At 41.0% G+C, this 19,222-nt stretch overlaps 1 pseudogene; it reads right to left on the bottom strand.

The window, feature by feature from the left end:
• LOC138078654 (thymidylate synthase-like) overlaps positions 1–17,053 on the bottom strand; it is an 86,996-nt pseudogene extending 69,943 nt beyond the window's left edge.
• Positions 17,054–19,222: the final 2,169 nt, after the last annotated feature.

Raw genomic sequence — 19,222 nt, 5'->3', positions numbered from 1 at the left:
CCAACTCCTGGAGTTTACTCAGACTCATGTCCACTGAGTCAGTGATGCCATCCAACCATCTTATCCTCTGTCAGCCCCTTCTCCTCCCACCTTCAATCTTTCCCAGCATCAGGGTCTTTTCTGATGAGTCAGTTCTTCACATCAGGTGGCCAACATATTGGAGTTTCAGCTTCAGCATCAGTCCTTCCAATGAATATTCAGGACTGATTTCCTATAATATGGACTGGTTGGATCTCCTTGCAGTCCAAGGGACTCTCAAGAGTCTTCTCCAACACCACAGTTCAAAAGCATCAATTCTTTGGTGCTCAGCTTTCTTTATAGTCCAAATCTCACATCCATACATGACTACTGGAAAAACTAAAGCTTTGATTAGACAGACATTTGTTGGCAAAGTAATGTCTCTTCTTTTCAATATGATGTCTGGCTTGGTGATAAATTTTCTTCCGAGGAGCAAATGTCTTTTAATTTCATGGCTGCAGTCACCATATGCAGTGATTTTTGGAGCCCCCTAAAATAAAGTCTCTCACTGTTTCCATTGTTTCCCCAGCTATTTGCCAAAGCAAAACCAACACCCAGTTGTGGATGTGACTGGTGATGGAAGTGAAGTCTGATGCTGTAAAGAGTAATATTGCATAGGAACCTCTGGAATGTTAGGTACATGAATCAAGGCAAATTCAGTTCAGTTCAGTTCAGTTCAGTCGTTCAATCGTGTCTGACTCTTTGCGACCCCATGAATTGCAGCATGCCAGGCTTCCCTGTCCATCACCAACTCTTGGAGTTCACTCAAACTCACGTCCATCGAGTCAGTGATGCCATCCAGCCATCTCATCCTCTGTCATCCCCTTCTCCTCCTGCCCCCAAGCCCTCCCAGCATCAGAGTCCTTTCCAATGAGTTAACTCTTTGCATGAGGTGGCCAAAGTACTGGAGTTTCAGCTTTAGCATCATTCCTTCCAAAGAACACCCAGGACTGATCTCCTTTAGGATGGACTGGTTGGATCTCTTTGCAATACAAGGGACTCTCAAGAGTCTCCTCCAACACCACAGTTCAAAAGCATCAATTCTTCGGTGCTCAGCTTTCTTCACAGTCCAACTCTCACATCCATACATGACCACAGGGAAAACCATAGCTTTGACTAGACGGACCTTTGTTGGCAAAATAATGTCTCTGCTTTTGAATATGCTATCTAGGTTGGTCATAACTTTCCTTCCAAGGAGTAAGTGTCTTTTAATTTCATGGCTGCAGTCACCATCTGCAGTGATTTTGGAGCCCACCAAAATAAAGTCTGACACTGTTTCCACTGTTTCCCCATCTATTTCCCATGAAGTGATGGGACCAGATTCCATGAGCTTCGTTTTCTGAAACTGAGCTTTAAGCCAACTTTTTCACTCTCCTCTTTCACTTTCATCAAGAGGCTCTTTAGTTTCTCTTCACTTTCTGCCATAAGGGTGGTGTCATCTGCATATTTGAGGTTATTGAGATTTCTCCCGGCAATCTTGATTCCTGCTTGTGCTTCTTCCAGTCCAGCACTTCTCATGATGCACTCTGCATGTAAGTTAAATAAGCAGGGTGACAATATACAGCCTTGACATACTCCTTTTCTTATTTGGAACCAGTCTGTTATCCCATGTCCAGTTCTAACTGTTGCTTCCTGACCTGCATATAGGTTTCTCAAGAGGCAGGTCAGGTGGTCTGCTATTCCCATCTCTTTCAGAATTTTCCACAGTTTCTTGTGATCCACACAGTGAGAGGCTTTGGCATAGTCAATAAAGCAGAAATAGATGTTTTTCTGGAACTCTCTTGCATTTCCATGATCCAGCGGATGTTGACAATTTGATCTCTGGTTCCTCTGCCTTTTCTAAAACCAGCTTGAACATCTGGAAGTTCACGGTTCACGTACTGCTGGAGCCTGGCTTGGAGAATTTTGAGCATTACTTTACTAGCCTGTGAGATGAGTGCAATTGTGTGGTAGTTTGAGCATTGTTTGGCATTGTCTTTCTTTGAGATTGGACTTCCCTGGTGGCTGACATTAAAGTGTCTGTTTACAATGTGAGAGACCTGGGTTCGATCCCCGGGTTGGGAAGAATCCCTGGAGAAGAAAATGGCAAGCCACTCCAGTACTCTTGCCTTGAAAATCCCATGGACAGAGGAGCTTGATGCAGGCTACTGTCCATGGCATCGCAAAGAGTCAGGCATGCCTGAGCGACTTCACTTCTTTGAGATTGGAATGAAAACTGACCTTTTCCAGTCCTGTGGCCACTGCTGAGTTTTCCAAATTTGCTGGCATATTGAGTGCAGCACTTTCACAGCATCATCTTTTAGGATTTGAAAATAGCTAAACTGGAATTCCATCACCTCCACTAGCTTTGTTCGTAGTGATGCTTTCTAAGACCCACTTGACTTCACGTTCCAGGATGTCTGGCTCTAGGTGAGTGATCACACCATCGTGATTATCTGGATCATGAAGATCTTTTTTGTACAGTTCTTCTGTGTATTCTTGCCACCTCTTCTTAATATCTTCTGCTTCTGTTATGTCCATACCATTTCTGTCCTTTATTGAGCCCATCTTTGCATGAAATGTTCCCTTGGTATCTCTAACTTTCTTGAAAAGATCTCTAGTCTTTCCCATTCTGTTGTTTTCCTCTAGAAGTAGTCAAACAGGAGATGGCAAGAGTGAACATCATCATTTTAAGAATCAGTGAATTAAAATGGACTGGAATGGTGAATTTAACTCAGATGACAATTATATCTATTACTGTGGGCAAAAATCCCTTAGAAGAAATGGAGTGTCCATCATAGTGAACAAAAGAGTCTGAAATGCAGTATTTAGGTGCAATCTAAAACATGACAGAATGATCTGTTCGTTTCCAAAGCCAGCCATTCAATATCACAGTAATCCAAGTCTATGTCCCAGCCAGTAATGCTGAAGAAGCTGAAGTTGAATGGTTCTATGAAGACCTACAAGACCTTCTAGAAGTAACACCCAAAAAAGATGTCCTTTTCATTATAGTGGACTGGAGTGCAAAAGCAAGAAGTCAAGAAATACCTGGAGTAACAGGCAAATTTGGCCATGGAATACAGAATGAAGCAGGGCAAAGGCTATTAGTGTTCTGCCAAGAGAACACACTGGTCATAGCAAACACCCTCTTCCAACAACACAAGAGAAGACTCTACACATGGACATCATCAGATGGTCAACACTGAAATCAGATTATGTTCTTTGCAGCCAGAGATGGAGAAGCTCTATACAGTCAGCAAAAACAAGGCCAGGAGCTGACTGTGGCTCAGATCATGAACTCCTTATTGCCAAATTCAGACTTAAAGTGAAGAAAGCAGGGAAAACCACTGAACCATCCAGGTATCCAATCAGGTGTCTATCTCTGATACTTAAGCTCCCCGTGTGGCAGGAGCCACTGCAGACTGGGAGCCTGGGGGATGGCTGACTGTGGGCGAGGTGGCCCTGCCCCTTCCTGTCCCTCTTTTCCTGCCATGACTCCAGAGACTCCGCTTCTTCCTGCGAGTGCTGAAGTCTTTTTCTTCTTAGTCATAGTCTCAACCCTCCCTTTTAAATTTTTAAACAAAAGTAAACATACTTGTAGGTTTCTTCCTATATTTGAGTCTTGCTGGTTAGTTTATGTTGTCTGCTGTTTCTGCTGCCTTTCACAGTGAGTTAAATCCTTCCCTGGTTTGGGATTTATGACTCCGATTTCCTATTTTTATCCATGAGAATTTTTGAGGCCTACATTGAAGGTGGGTTCTTCTAGGGTTTTCATTTGTTTCTGCTAGATGTCCAGGGCTTTACCCATGTGAGATCATTTTGTTCTGAAGTATCTATTTAAGGTTTCTCACTCCAAGGTATTATTTGTTTGGGCTACAAGCTTTAGAAAGAATCAGCTTGTGCTAAGAATTCTCAAGGGAGATTCACCCCCTCCACCCCCAAACTAGTGACAGGATTTAGGGCAGGCAGGCAATTTTATTTGCTGCCTCCTTGAACTGGGGCTGGCTGATTTCTACTTCACTCTGACATTGTGAGTGTGGCCTTTTGTGATTCCACGTTATAGAGGAAGGGAATCTCTTATAGAGCCTCCCACTTTAGACTGACCCTTATGATCTTTAAGGTCAGAAAATGAAGTTTCAGGACTCTGGGGTTTGGCAAATGCCATCAGAGTACATGTCAGTTTTGGGGCTCTGCTTCTGTGTTTCCCATTTCTCTTGATTTTTGGGTTTTGAGGGCTCTTTGTTTTCTTGACGAGCTCATACTTATATTAAAAAAAAGATGCTTTCAATATTCCATCCAGAGTTTTTAATTGCTATGGAATAGCATTCTTGGCAGAGGCAAGCTGAGGTGCTTCCCCTTTCTTAGGTTAGCCTTAGGAGACCAGAATTCCTTCCTTCTGGCCCTGGCCCTGAGTTGTTTTCCTTGACAGCCTGACAAATCTCAGTGTAACATCTGCATCTCCTCTGTGAACATGCTTATAATCTCCTCTGATTATGAACTTTTTTCAATGACTTTTAAGTATTTTTAAAAATTTGCCATATGCCTCAGTGAAATTGACCTTACTCAGAACTACAGCAGAATATGTAAATGGTTTCTCTTTGGGCTACTTTGAATATACTGTCTTAAATGGAAATTTCCCAGTGAAACTTGTTTATGAACAGAAATCAGTGTTGAGAAATGATGGCATATGAAATAAAATCTGGAGGAAATGTCTTGCTTATTTCTACTATGGAGAGCAGTACCCTTGATTATAATATAGGTTTACCTCTATCTACTTATCTTTTTGCATAGGATGAATATACTCATCATTGTAGAAAGAGATATTCCCCACTTGTTTCAATTCTTGACCTAACCATCATGGCAACTGTCTGCCTTCCTGGTTGGATCGGACAGGGACTGAGAAGAATGAGAGTCTGAAGGGCACTCAAATGCCTTGAAAGATCTTAGGAATAATGATGTCATGTGGGAGGACTGAACTCAGTTCTCAGGTCCAGTGCTGGGGAATGATGATGACACATGGTTACCCTAGACCTGAATGTGATGAACAGGGATAGAGGAGCTTAGATCTATCTCAGTAGACACTTCACAAAGTTTCTTTCCTTTTTTTCAGATTTAAAAGCCAAAACTATATAAATTGGAGAAATTTTCTCCCTCAAGAACAGATCAAACCTATTGTAAATGGTGGATTATATCCAAGCAATTTGTTTAATATTGTCATTATTTATATAACAGTTGTGACTTGCAAGATCTTCCATCTTCATTGCTGCATGTGGGATCTTTTAGTTGCAGAAACCAGGATCTAGTTTCCTGACCTGGGATTGAACTCAGTCCCCTGGCATTGGGAGCTTGGAGTCTTTAGCCATTAGACCAGCAGAGAAGTCCTGGTTCCTATTAATTTTGAATGTTAATTGCTGAGATTGCTTCAGGTTGTGTATGTGAATGCATATACAACAAGTCCACTACCTAGGAACCTTCAAGTTGCAAACTTTCAAAGGTGGGAAATGTGCATCTGGTTTCAGCGAGGAACCGGAACCTATGCCGTCAATGTCAGGCATGAGTGAAATTGAAGCTTGCCCTCCATCTCCTGGTGCTGACGATCTTTTGGCTCTACCATCTCCCACCTCCTCTCCCTCCTCTAGTCAGTAACTCCTCTTGTCTGTTCACTTGTTGCCAATTCCTGTACTACTGTTGTACTGTATTACTGTGCTTTTCAAGGTACTGTACTGAAAGATTAAGCATGTTTTCTTTATTTTTTGTGTTTGTAAAAATGTACTATTTGTGTGAAAAGTATTATGAACCTATTACAGTATAGTGCTATAGACCCAGTTGTGTTAGTTGGGTACCTAGGCTACCTTTGTTGGACTTGTCAATCAGCTGAACAAATGGAACCTGGTATCAGAATGGAATGCATTCCTATGGAGGGGACTTTCTGTATTAGATATGTATGTGTGTGTGTTGCTTTGGGATGGTATCCATTCCGCCCTCCTATATTTCTATCTTAATCTCTATTACAACCAGCAAGACAGATCACCCGCAACCAGTTTCCGCCAGTCTTCCTCTGATTCATTCATTTCATTTTAAAAATATTTGAGTGTCTACCTTGAGCCCAGTGCTGTGCCATTCAGATTTACTTAGGTCAATAAGTATTGTACAATTTATATTTGCTAGATACTACCTGGATGAATAACATACCCTCCTTGGACTCAAGAAAATCAGTTTTGTTAGATAGAAAAATTTAAATTTTAGGAAAAATCATTTGGCAGTTTTGTATTGACACAAAAATATAGGTTCTCTAACTTGCTGCTTGTGAAAACCTCATTGTGTGTAACTAGGAATTCTCTTTAATCCAAATGAACTACAAAACTGTTACTTGTTTGCATTCTCTTTATTTTACCTCTTTCTGAAACACTCTTAAGATATAATGTGTCCTTTCCTTTTAGTATTTAGCAAATAAGATGTATGATTGTATAATTTCCAGTATACAGAAATGACCCATGCCAAAAACAAAGGAATTTTACCTTGTGTCTTAGAGTGGGGAATATTGCAGATGGTGACATTTTCCAAGATCCTATAAGGATTTGACAGGACACAAAGGAACAAGGCCCAGATATTGATTGGACACCAAGCAAAGCTAGTGGAGGTGGTGGTATTCCATCTGAGTTATTTAAAATCCTCAAAGATGATGGTGTTAAAGTGCTGCACTCAATATGCCAGCAAATTTGAAAAACTCAGCAATGGCCACAAGACTGGAAAGGGTAAGTTTTCATTCTAATCCCAAAGAAAGGCAATGCCAAAAAATAAATATATAATTGCACTCATTTAACATGCTAGCAAGGCAGTACTCAGAATTCTTCAAGCTAAGCTTCAGCAGTATGTGAACCAAAGAATTCTAGATGTACAAGTTGGATTTAGAAAAGGCAGAGGAACCAGAGGCCAAATTGCCAACATCCTCTGGATCATAGAAAAAGCAAGGAAATTCCAGAAAATCATTTATTTCTGGTTCATTGACTATGCTAAAGCCTTTGACTCTGTGGATCACAACAAACTGTGGAAAATTCTTTTTTTTTTTTTTAAAATTCTTAAAGAGATGGGACTACCACCTTACCTGCCTCCTGAGAAATCTGTATGCAGTTCAAGTGCAACAGTCAGAACCAGATTTGGAACAATGGACTAGTTCCAAACTGGGAAAGGAGTACATCAAGGCTGTATATTGTCACCTTGCTTATTTAACTATATACATCATGTGAATACATCATGTAAAATGCCAGGTTAGATGACTCACAAACTAGAATCAAGATTGCCAGGAGAAATATCAACAACCTCAGATATACAGATGATACCACTCTAATGGCAGAAAACAAAGAGGAACTAAAGAGTCTCTTGATGAGGGTAAAAGGGGAGAGTGAAAAAGCTAGCTTAAAACTCAACATTCAAAAAATGAAGATCATGACATCCAGTCCCATCACTTCGTGGCGAGCAGAAGGGGAAAAGGTGGAAACAGTGGCAGATTTTATTTTTTTTGGCTCCAGTGCTGAAGCTCCAATACGCTGGCCACCTGATGTGAGGAGTCGACTCACTGGAAAAGACCCTGATACTGGGAAAGATTGAGGGCAGGAGGAGAAGGGTGTAACATAGGATGAAGTGGTTGGATGGCATCACTTACTTAATAGACATGAGTTTGAGCAAACTCTGGGAGATAGTGAAGAACAGGGAAGCCTGGCATGCTGCAGTCTGTGGGGTCGCAGAGAGTCAGACATGACTTAGTGACTGAACAACAGCAATGGACTGGATAACTTGGATTTGCTTTCAACGTAGAAAATTACCATCAATAAAAAATAAGTGGGGAAAAGTAAACTATAAAAAGTTTGGTTTTTCTTTTTTTAGGACTGCAGTGTTCTTATTTTCGAAGATGCTTAGAAATATGAATGAGGCAACATGATACTGCTTGCAAGAGATTTTAAGTTAACCTGCTGGAGTGATTGAGATAGAACTATGAGTAGTTTATCACTTATTTGTTTAAAAAGTAGGCTGCTTTCAGATAATAATAATAGTAGTAATAATAAGTTGTACCACTGAGTGTTTAGTGTGTACCAGGAATTTTTCTAAGTATGTTGTTAGCTCTAATCTTCATGACAATCTACTATGAAGTGTGTATTATAATAATCTACATTTTACAGATAAGAAAATGGAGGCACAGTAAGGTTCAGTAATTTGTCCAGATCACAACAGTGGTGAGACAAGATTTGAATCCAGAGGATTGACTCTGAAGTCCATGGTGCTAAGCTTTACTATTTTCAGTTTGCCTTTTTTTTTTTTTTTTGGTGGGAGGCCTTTAAAAACAATTTATTTTAATTTTTTTAAATTTGGCTGCGCTGGGTCTTAGTTGTGTTATGCAACATCTTTGATCTTTGTTGCGGCACTTATTCTCTTAGTTGTAGCATGTAAGATCTAGTTTCCTGACTAGGGATCAGATCTGGGTTCCCAATGTTGGGAGCTCAGAGTCTTAGCCCCTGGACACCACGCAAGTCCCAGTTTGCCTTTTAATGACAACAGCATGAACATTTGTACTGTCCACCTCATTTTCCATAGTATTTTAAATCTATTAATTATCTTAGAAAATCTTATTTTTTTCTAAAAGATTTTGAAAATGCCACCCAAGACATTGCTCAGTATATTAAAAGTTAAGATTAGTGGAGTCCAAATTTATAGATTGCAAGATGGGATATTTTTATTGGTGGTGGTTCACATTTTGAAATAGTTATACTGTATGCTGTTCTCAGTTGCTCAGTCGTGTCTGACTCTTTGCGACAGCCTGTAGCCCTCCAGGCTTCTCTGTTCATGGGATTTCCCAGGCAGGAATACTGGGGTGGGTTGCCATTTCCTCCCCCAGGGCATCTTCCCAACCCAGGGATCTAACCCTTGTCTCTGTGTCTCCTGCATTGGCAGGCAGATTCTTTACCACTGAGCCACCTGGGAAGCCCAGTTATACTGTATGCATATATCTAAAGAAGTATTATTAAAAAAGCAGAGAGAGAGAGAGAAAACCTCACATACACATAAAACTCCACAGTGATGAAATGGGTAATTCACAAGGATGCCTACTCTTCTAAGGGACTGGACTATTTTCTTGTAGTCTTTGAATGTTCACACTGATATTTAAAGCAATGTATCCTCATTAACCCCTTCCATTGACTGGTGGTCTACAATTATGCTTCTGTTGTGCTTCTGTCCTCCCTTGGGAAGCAAAAGATGACAGATTCAGCATAAAGCTGGACCTCACTGTATAAGTAAGTAGCCTGACTGCTGTGCACATCAGGATAACTTTCATGATACACAGAGGTAACACAATGGAAATCACATTTTAGAAATCCAATTTATCTTGCTGTGAATAGAATTGCCTTCAATCCTGATGACAATTAGTTTTGTTCCATAACACTGTGATAGGAATGTGACATTGAAAAACTACTTGCTATCTACAAAAGCTTTCGTCTACTGTGAGTTCATGCCACAGAGGGAAAAATGTTAATTCTACTTAAGTGAGAAAACATAAAAGGGTTTTTCACAAAGAGCGGCCACAAGGTCAGAGTATGACTGCTGAGGTAATGAAGAGAAGGCATCCCTGAAACTTTTAGTTGCTTATACATTCTATTAAAGTGGCAAAATTCTGCTGATTCTTTTTTCTCAAAACCACTGGGGTTGCAGCTCAGTCACATTATGGGTTAAGAGGGGAGTGAGGCCAGCCTTTAATGTTTCCTGGTACTGCATAAAGCCTGCCACTGATGCTCTTGGCTGGCCTTGGCTTTCCTCTTTGGTTCCAGTATCCTTTTCCTTTTCACCCAACTTTGCTGGTAAGTCTGTTCAGTACTTACAGTATTGTTTTGAAACCCCCAAATTGCACCTTCACATATACTGTGAGAATAAAAAGCCACCTGGTACAGCATACTCTAGCAAAAAATAAAAGCCTGAAATATGGTTAACGTTTTCCCACCCATCTGTCGGCAAGCACACATCAAAAGAAAATCTGTAGTTTGATAAGACTGGAATCAGACATCTTGCAACTCAACGGTGTGTGTGTTTATTGATCACTGCAGGAGTGAAGAGAGACCTGGAGCAGGGCAGACTTGAATGGGAATCCAAGCGCCACCATTTACCAGCTTATTTGAGCAAATATTTCTGAATGAGAATTTCTTCATTGGTAAATGGGGAATAATAGCTATCTCGTGTGGTTACTGTGGAGTTAAACGTTTTGTACCTAAAAGTGAAAGTGAAAGTCGTCCAGTTGTGTCTGACTCTTTGTGACCCCATGGACAATACAGTCCATGGAATTCCCTAGGCCAGAATACTAGAATGGGTAGCCTTTCCTTTCTCCAGGGTATCTTCCCAATCCAGGGACTGAACCCAGGTCTCCTGCATTGCGGGTGGATTCTTTAGCAGCTGAGTCACAAGGGAAGCCCAAGAATGCTGGAGTGGGTAGCCTATCCCTTCTCCAGTGGATCTTCCCTACCCAGGAATCCAACTGGAGTCTCCTACATTGTACCTAGGGTGCTAGTATATCCTAAGTGTTAATTGCTACCTATTATGATGCTATGTGACTTTGTTCCCACCTTAAGAAGATTGTTCCGGAAAGAGAGAGAAAGCATGTACGTAAATGCTTCAAAGCAGAGGGATAAAGGCTGTGAAGGAGCCTCAAAATGTCTTGATACTGGTGTTGTGGAGAGAGCCTAGTGGCTGGGATAGGCACCAACCTCTTAAGTTTTTGCCCTAAACTCTCTTGGTCCCTCCAGTCTACTCTTCATAAAACAGTCAATGTTTCCTTTCTTTCTTTCTTTCTTTTTTTTTTTTTTTTTAATGTTTCCTTTCTTAAATGCAGATAGGATCACACTTAAAATCCTCCCATGGTTTCACATTCTCTTTGGGAGAAAGTACTCAGTATATGAACTCCTGTTTAATTCTCCAACTTCATTTCCTTCCCTTTACCTTTCTCATTTCCAAACATATGTTTCTTGTGCTTGTTTTTTTGTTCAGTCGCTTAGTCGTGTCCGACTCTTTGTGACCCCATGGATTTGTAGCACGCCAGGCTTCCCTGTCCTTCACCATCTCCTGGAACTTGCTCAAACTCATGTCCATTGAGTCAGTGATGCCATCCAACCATCTCGTTCTCTGTCATCCCCTTCTCCACCTGCCTTCATTCTTTCCCAGCATCAGGGCCTTTTCTGATGCATCAGGTGGCCAAAGTATCGGAGCTTCAACTTCAGCATCAGTCCTTCCAATGAATATTCAGGATTGATTTCCTTTAGAATTGACTGGTTGGATTTCCTTTAGGTCCAAGGGACTTTCAAGAGTCTTCTCCAACATAACAGTTCAAAAGCATCAATTCTTTGGTGCTCAGCCTTCTTTTTGGTCCAACTCTCACACTCATTCATAACTACTGGAAAAACTATAGCTTTGACTAACAGACCTTGTCAGCAAAGTAATGTCTCTGCTTTTTAATATGCTATCTAGGTTGATCATAGCTTTTCTTCCAAGTAGCAAGTCTCTTTTAATCTCATGGCTGCAGTCATCATCTGCAGTGATTTTGGAGCCCCCCAAAATAAAGTCTGTCACTGTTTCCATTGTTTCCCCATGTGTTTGCCGTGAAGTGATGAGACTGGATGCCATGATCTTAGTTTTCTGAATGTTGAGCTTTAGGCCAGCTTTTTCACTCTCCTCTTTCACTTTCATCAAGATGCTCTTTAGTTCTTCTTCACTTTCTGCCCTAAGGGTGGTATCATCTGCATATCTGAGGTTATTGAAATTTCTCCTGGCAATCTTGATTCCAGCTTGTGCTTCATCCAGCCCTGCATTTCCCATGATGTACTACTCTGCATATAAGTTAAATAAGTAGGGTGACAATAGACAGCCTTGACTTATTCCTTTCCCTCTTTAGAACAAGTCTGTTGTTCCATGTCCAGTTTAACTCTTGCTTCTTGACCTGCATACAAATTTCTCAGGAGGCATGAAAGGAGGTCTGGTAGTCCCATCTCTTTAAGAATTTTACACAGTTTGTTGTGACCCACACAGCCAGAGGCTTTGGCATAGTCAATACAGCAGAGTAGATGTTTTTCTGAAATTCTCTTGCTTTTTCCATGATCCAACGAATGTTGGCAATTTGATCTCTGGCTTCTCTGCCTTTTCTAAAACCAGCTTGAACATCTGGAAGCTCGTGGTTCACATACTGTTGAAGCCTAGTTTGGAGAATTTTGAGCATTACCCTACTAGCGTGTGAGATGAGTGCAATTGTGCAGTAGTTTGAGCATTCTTTGGCATTGCCTTTCTTAGGGATTGGAATGAAAAACTGACTTTTTCAGTTCTGTGGCCACTGCTGGGTTTTCCACATTTGCTGGCATATTGAGTGCAGCACTTTCACAGCATCATCTTTTAGGATTTGAAATAGCTCAACTGGAATTCCGTCGCCTCCACTAGCTTTGTTTGTAGTGAGACTTCCTAAGGCCCACTTGACTTCACATTCCAGGATGTTTGGCTCTAGGTGAGTGATCACACCATCGTGATTATCTGGGTCATGAAACTCTTGTTTGTATAGTTCTTCTGTGTATTCTTGCCACCTCTTCTTAATATCTTCTGCTTCTGTTAGGTCCATTTCTGTCCTTTATCGAGCCCATCTTTGCATGAAATGTTCCCTTGGTATCTCTAATTTTCTTGAAGAGATCTCTAGTCTTTCCCTTTCTGTTTTCCTCTCTCTTTGCACTGATCACAGAGGAAGGCTTTCTTATCTCTCCTTGCTGTTCTTTGGAACTCTGCATTCAAATAGGTACATCTTTCTTTTTCTCCTTTGCTTTTTGCTTCTCTTCTTTTCTCAGCTATTTATAAGGCCTATCCAGACAACCATTTTGCCTTTTTGCATTTATTTTTCTTGGGGATGGTCTCGATTCCTGTTTCCTGTACAATGTCATGAACCTCAGTCCATAGTTCTTTAGGCACTCTATCTATCAGATCTAGTCCCTTAAATCTATTTCTCACTTCCACTGTAAAATCATAAGGGATTTGATTTAGATCATACCTGAATGGTCTAGTGGTTTTCCCTACTTTCTTCAATTTAAGTCTGAATTTGACAATAAGGAGTTCATGATCTGAGCCACAGTCAGCTCCTGGTCTTTTTTTGCTGACTGTATAGAACTTCTCCATCTTTGGCTGCAAAGAATATAATCAATCTGATTTCAGTATTGACCATCTGGTGATGTCCATGTGTAGAAGAATCTTCTTTTGTGTTGTTGGAATAAGGTGTTTGCAATGACCGGTGCATTCTCTTGGCAAAACTCTATTAGCCTTTGCCCTGCTTCATTCTGTACTCCAAGGCCAAATTGCCTATTACTCCAGGTATTTCTTGACTTCCTACTTTTGCATTCCAGTTCCCTATAATGAAAAGAACATCTTTTTTGGGTGTTAATTCTGGAAGGTCTTGTAGGGTCTTCATAGAACCGTTCAACTTCAGCTTCTTCATTGTTACTGGTTGGGGCATAGACTTGGATTACCATGATATTGAATGGTTTACCTTGGAAATGAACAGAGATAATTTTGTCCTTTTTAAGACTGCATCCATGTACTACATTTCAGACTCTTTTGTTTACTATGACGGCTACTCCATTTCTTCTAACGGATTTTTGCCCACAATAGTAGATATAATTGTCATTTGAGTTAAATTCACCCATTCTAGTCCATTTTTTTGCTGATCCCCAAAATGTCGATGTTCACTCTTGCTATATCCTGTTTGACCACTTCCAATTTGCTTTGATTCGTGGACCTAACATTCCAGGTTCCTATGCAATACTGTTCTTTACAATATCGGAGCTTGCCTCTATCACCAGTCACATCCACAACTGATTGTTATTTTTACTTTGGCTCCATCTCTTCATTCTTTCTGGAGTTATTTCTCCACTGATCTCCAGTCACATATTGGGCACCTCCTGACTTTGGGAGTTCATCTTTCAGTGTCCTATCTTTTTGCCTTTCATAGTGTTCATGGGGTCCTCAAGGCAAGGATACTGAAGTGGTTTGCCATTCCCTTCTCCAGTGGACCACATTTTGTCAGACCTCTCCACCATGACCCGTACATCTTGGGTGGCCCTACACAGCATGGCTCATAGTTTCATTGAGTTAGACAAAGCTGTGGTCCATGTGATTAGTTCTTAGGATATATTTCATTAAAAAAGTGACCAAATACTGTGTTTGAAAACCTCTTTAATTATTTATTTTCTTTGTGTGGTAAATTATCTTTTCTAATGACTTATACACCACTACTAATGAGTCTTCAATATTCTTGAATTCTAATAGACTTAGTTCTTGGTGGGAGGGGCACTGGAGATTAGAATTACATTCTAAATCAATTAGTTAAAGTAACAAAAAAAGCAGAGAAAAATCTGTTATGTAAATATGTGGTCACACAACAGATTCTATCTTACTGAGCCTTGTCAGGGAATGGAGAACAGCAGATGTAGAATTTTCCTGCAAACGTGAATTATTTGACTTCCTGGTTAATATCAGACTGCAGCTTTCTTTTTTTTTATTATAAATTTATTTTAATTGGAGGCTAATTACTTTACAATATTGTATTGGTTTTGCCATACATCAACATGAATCTGCCACCAGTATACATGTGTTCCCCACCCTGAACCCCCCTCCCACCTCCCTCCCCATACCACTCCTCTGGGTCATCCCAGTGCACTAGCCCCGAGCATCCTATATCATGCATTGAACCTGGACTGGCGATTCATTTCACATATGATATTATACATGTTTCAGTGCCATTCTCCCAAATCATCCCACCCGCGCCCTTTCCCACAGAGTCCAAAAGTGCACCTTTCTTAATAACATAGCAAACTGTGGATAATACCAGGTTTCCTTTCATCTATTTGGTTTCCAGTTTATGTTGGTGTAAGCATGTACTGGATAAAAGGTTGGGAATGTAGTCAGGTTAGAAGAAAAGAAGGCAGTTGTCAGTTCACTAGTGTTGAAAGTGGGGATGAAGAAGATGCTTGCTGATCTTGCTGCTTCAGTGACATACCCTTTGAGTACAGCTAGGGTAGGAAGATTGAGAGAGAAGTCAGGTTAATTTTAGGGAAAAAGAGGTGGAAAGAAACGAAGGAGGGGTAGAAAGATAAAACTTACAATAGTTCTTCCCTACTGTACCAGGCACTGGCAAGACAAGTCAAGGAAATGGCAGTATGCTTGCCTGGAGAATCCCATGGACAGAGGAAGGAGCCTGACAGGCTACAGTCCATAGGGTTGCAGAGAGTCGGACACGACTGAGCAACTAACACGCTTTCAGAACGCAAATCACTTTCACACTATCTCTTTAAAATGTGCTGGAGGGTATGTGTTGCTAATGCCATATTAGCAAGGGGTTTTAGTCTCTTCTTGGGTCTGGTATAACATAGTGATCTTTTGAATTAAACATTTTCTTAGACTAGATGCATACTTTGGGTTGAGGCCAAGATCAAGTCTCTCACTCAGTGTTTTTGAAGGAAAATAATTAAGAACATCAGTATTATAATCACTTTCATTTTATTTTCCCAAGCCCCTAGCCTAGGGCCTGGCACACAATAAGTGCTCACTAAATGTTTATTAAATGAGTGAGTTGCACAATTACTTTTCAGATCCTTTCAACCCCAAGATTGAAGGGGGAACTAAAAATTTACTCCTGAAAATTTTATCCAGGCAAACAATTAAAAATCGATTGGAAATGTGATAAAGGTTGAAGTTAAGTGTATGCTCTCTAGAAAAGTGAATGGAAACATCACAAAAATCTGTGGATAATAATGATCTGGCCAAAAAGTTCATTTGGGTTTTCCGTAAGATCTGTTGAGAAAACTCAAATGAACTTTTTGCTCAATCCAATATATAAGCTTTCAGTGCCTTGGAAATCATCCAAACCCTTGTTTTGTTGCTAAGGAATCTGAGGATCAGACATGACTGTGAGGTGTGCAGGCTGCACCCCTGCTTGGGGCAGAAGCAGCTGATCCTGGTTTTCTGATTCCTCCACTCAGGCACATGTTGTTGTTTTTCAATAGTTTTGGAGGAGTGTATAATATCCTCGGTTCTGTCTTGTTGCAACAAAAATCTGAACCTACGAATGGACCAGCATTACAGCCCTCAAATGGACCAGTATTACAGCTCCGTGTTACAGATCAGTTTTCTTTAGAAAGTAAAGGAAAATACATCCTCAAGGCATGAGGGCATGCTGACCCAAAAGACCAAAGAGAAGAGAGGCCCCCAGCTCAATTTTGGCTCCTCTTTTTATATGTTTTTTCTCCTCCCCCCGGGCCTGCCCTATGTAAACTGGGCTAGCCAGGAGGGATGTTTGTTTTATCTGAGGTCCTCACCCCAGTCCTTGGACCTTCCTTTGTTCTATTTTCACAGGCTTTTCCTTTCTTTGTCTTTTAGCCACCGCCATTTTGAACTCCTTTTTTCTGTTCTAACTACCTAACGGTCACTCAGTCGTGTCCAACTCTGTGACCCCATGGACTGTAGCCCGCCAGGTTCTTCTATCAATGGGATTTCCCAGGCGAGAATACTGGGGTGGGTTGCCATTTCCATTCTCCAGGGGATCTTCCCAACCCAGGGATCGAACCCACATCTCCTTCCTGGCGGGCAGATTCCTTACCACTGAGTCACCTGGGAAGCCCATTCAGGCACATACTCCACCCTAATGTCCAACCGAGGACAAAGGGAAGAAACTGACTTCCACATTCACTGAATTCCATGTACTTAGTTTGAGAACTCTGGGAGAAATCAGACTGTTTCCTGAGATGAGAACTGAGTGCATAAGTTATGCATTTCATAAAATAAATGAGAAAATTCAGCAGATCAAAATAAGCCTGTTTCAGTGAAGAACCAGATACAGAATAGCCTCTCAATAGACCAGATAGACCCTGCAATATTAGAGATGTTTTTGCAAAGATGACATAAAACTATTGGGATGTCTGGGAGAGAGTTAGTCTTCCATCCTACCAAGAGATTGAGTAGAATGACTGGTTCTATTTTCAATTACCTTCATTTTCATTATCCGTGTTTGGGATGGACAATCACAATCTTAATTATTTCTGTTCTGGATAAGGTTGGAGGACAAAACTAATGATGTCATCAGAGGAAGCACACAGAGAGTGTTTACCATCCTGGAGATCAGTCAACTGAAAATTTTGCTAGCACATCACTCCTAGGGTGATGAGCTCAGTGGGAGCTGAGAGTAGCAATGAGTTGTGCCAGCTACCCACTGAGGGTGACAGTTTAAAAACAGTGGACTGAAAAATGTCATAAATTTGAAAAACAATGAACTGCCTGGTGTCAGGGTTTAGAGATTGATGGGAATTGTGCCTGGAAAGCCAGAAAGGAGTGCAGAAATTCACACCAGTTTACATTCAGAATGTCCCTTGCAAATGATTCATTAACAGCCATATAGATATATATGTATGTACACACACATACACATATACACATACATTATTTATATTGTTTTCTCTCTGTGTTTAAAATGCCCAGGAGCTGAAATTTGTTTGAATTGTTCAGTCAAGTGAAATGGTTCCTTTTGCAGTATGCAGTTAGTTTTGGTAGCTCAAGCTTCCTTTAACTTTCTTTTCGCTTTCTTCCTTTGTCATTAAAGGTGAAGGGCAAGAAGGAGAGAGAGGGTTTGATTTACTCTGGTGCTCCCCCAGCGGTGCTGCTGTGTGCAGCCTGAAAGGCCCTGCATTGCACAACATAGATGATGGTGTGAATGGTCCCCCCACTCTTCAGAGTGGTGCAGTGGGACTGCCAGTCTAACGCAGTTGGGGGAGGGGGAGATTTGGAACAATTTAGCCATTGTTGCTTAATGACTTCAAACCTTGTGGTTTCAAACAAAAACTATGATATTTCATGAATTTGGTGGCTCGGCTGATCTCAATGATGTGATCAGCTGGTGGGTAGGCTGGTGGCTGGTGGGCCTAGGATGAACTTGACAGGGACACGCCATCTGTCCTTCCTGTGTTTGTTACATTCCTCTACTAGGTTAGCTTAGGCTTGTTCTCAGGTTCATGATAGTTAATATACAAGCATCTTTTTAAGCTTCTGCTCAGTCCAGTTGACTGCTTTCTCTCATTCTCCAAAGGAAATCAAATGGCCATGCCCAGCGTCAAGATGAGAAGACAACTAGCCAATGGTGTGGATACAGGGAAGCGAGAAACATTGGGACTCAGTGCAATCAGGTCTAACAGTGAGTTGGCAAAAAAAAGTTCAAGAAAGACTATCATAGATGCCAACAGTCATTACTGATCAAGGCAGTCATGTTTTACTTTGAAGTTTGTATTTATTCATTTATTCATCCATCCAAAATTCATTAGGGGATGATCTTGTTTAGACACTGTTCTGGAGGCTGGGACAAACTTTGTATTTAAAATGATTACCTGACAGGACAATATTTTATTTGCCCTTACCACCTTCTGTTTCTTTTCTCATCTTAGATATGTGTTTTCTAAATTGAAATAAAGCGATAGAGATTTTGTTAATATAGCAGTAAGTTTGCTCTGGGCTTCCCAGGTGGCTCAGCGGTAAAGAATCAGCCTGCCAATGCAGGAGCTGCAGGAGACATGGGTGGAACTGGGTCGAGAAGATCCCCTGGAAGAGGAAATGGCAACCCACTCCAGTATTCTTTCCTGGAGCATCCCATGGACAGAGGAACCTGGTGGGCTTTAGTCAACGGGGTCACAAAGAGTCAGACAAGTTTACTCTAATATATTGTCAATGTTAATTGAGAAAGATTTGAAGGTCCTGGAGTCTCTTTACACAGGAATATTGCCTCTCTTGGGTGGAGATGGGACTTGGAAGTAGAGGAAGGGGGTAGAAAAGGACCAGTGAGTTGAGGTGGGGCAGGGAGAGATGGAAGAGGGAAGAAATCCAGAAAGAGAATGTGAAACTTCAGGTGGTTTATCTGAGGTGGACTAAATTAACTGAAAGATGACTTTATGAGAAAGCAAAGAAGTTTTTGGCATGTTCCTCTGGTTTCCATGAATGTGCATAATTGGCAAGTGCTTTTCTGTAATATGTTGTCTTAATACAATCTCCCACACCTTGTGGGGATAACTAGGGCATTTCATTATGTGAGAATATTGGAGAGTTCATCATTTAGCTTGCTGAGTTCTTCCCCTCACGTTCCCTGACACCTACTCGGACTTTCCTTCATCCTTATCACGTACCAGTC

This window comes from Capricornis sumatraensis, chromosome 4 (assembly GCF_032405125.1).
Source record: "Capricornis sumatraensis isolate serow.1 chromosome 4, serow.2, whole genome shotgun sequence".
NCBI classification, from domain to species: Eukaryota; Metazoa; Chordata; class Mammalia; order Artiodactyla; family Bovidae; genus Capricornis; species Capricornis sumatraensis.
The sequence above is the reverse complement of the archived record's forward strand: the minus strand, read 5'-3'. Positions and strand labels throughout refer to the sequence as shown.